The sequence below is a fragment of the Hibiscus syriacus genome, unplaced genomic scaffold (assembly GCF_006381635.1).
Source record: "Hibiscus syriacus cultivar Baekdansim isolate YM2019G1 unplaced genomic scaffold, ASM638163v2 tig00116971_pilon, whole genome shotgun sequence".
Classification (NCBI taxonomy): Eukaryota; Viridiplantae; Streptophyta; class Magnoliopsida; order Malvales; family Malvaceae; genus Hibiscus; species Hibiscus syriacus.
The window spans coordinates 2,437,600-2,439,003 of NW_024063495.1; the positions used below are offsets into that span (position 1 = coordinate 2,437,600).

General features: G+C 29.5%; 1 pseudogene; it reads right to left on the reverse strand.

The window, feature by feature from the left end:
* Positions 1-392: 392 nt before the first annotated feature.
* LOC120191774 lies at positions 393-1,404 on the reverse strand (annotated as a pseudogene).

A 1,404-nucleotide genomic window follows, 5' to 3' on the forward strand; every position in this document is an offset into this window, starting at 1 on the left:
TTCACTTATTTCTGTTGTCATTTTACAAAAATCATTTTCCAATTTTACAACCAAACATATTTTCTTCACGTTTCTATTTTCTAAGAAAATAAAATGAAAACATCTTATTTTTCTAAAACCAAACGGATCCTAAATATTTTCCTTAAATAGTATGAAGTGATTATGAAATACCATCTATTTAGAAATGTTGTTAATTATTGACAATATTTCTTTAACAATTTAAACTACTTGATAATTTTTTTAAAAATCATTAGATGTATCACACAAATCACATATACATAATAATATCATATGCAGATTTGCTCGTTTTAATCAACCTACTCAACACAAATAATAAATTTACTATCTATAAAGTCATGTAAAATACAATAACGCCAACAAGTTTCCAAACTCTTTATTTTAAGCTTTTATTTATTTATATATATATATATATATATATATATATAGTATCTTCTGTAAGCTGCAAATTACTTCTTCTATCTCATCTCACCCTGCAACAAGTTTCCAAAACAATGAATTAGATATTTGGTAATAATCAATTAAAAATTCTCGTAAATTAAATCTCGACCAACAATTTTTAAATATTAACTCAATAATTTAATAATCAGACCATGATAGTATTCATTTTGTTTATTTATTCACAAGATTTCATTTTGATTTTGTCTTTCTCTATGTATATATATTGAAGTCATTATCTTATTTTCAGAAGACATGATTGATAGAATGTACAATACCATTGATTATAAATTTTAATATTTTTTTTTTCTTTACAATAAGTAGTTATAGATCCACAATTTCTTTAGGATGAATATGTGTCTATTCTGTAATCTGATTTTTTTTTCCGATTAATTACATATTTTATTGATTATATATATATATATATATATATATATATATATATATATATATATATATTATATATTTATCTTCAAAAATATTTTTAATTTTTTTGACGTGACATTCATATTCTCCACCTCTTCAACACGTGACATTGACGATTAGGTGAAAGGAGTACCTGTTGCAATTCGTAGAAGGGTTGATCTTGAAAGGAATTTTGACACCGCAGTGAGCAGGAAGGCTCTCAGCCAATTTAAAATCGATACCAGGATGCCCATCGCGGCAGTTTTCAAGCACCTGCACACGGTTTGCCGTTCACCGGTGGTTCTAGCTTTCTTGTTTAGGTACTTACTCCATCACAGCAACCTGATGGGGGGCTTCTTCCACCTTTCTTCTGCAGGTATGTTATGCATCCAGCCGTTTGGGCCGCCACCTCTCCGCATGAAAGTGCAGTTGTGGCCATTGGTTCAACCACTAACATGAACAAGACTAGCCCAGAAACAAGCCTAAGACCAGCAGCCATGGGTTTTGCGAAATGAAACAATTGCGGATGAGTTGGTTTGTGTG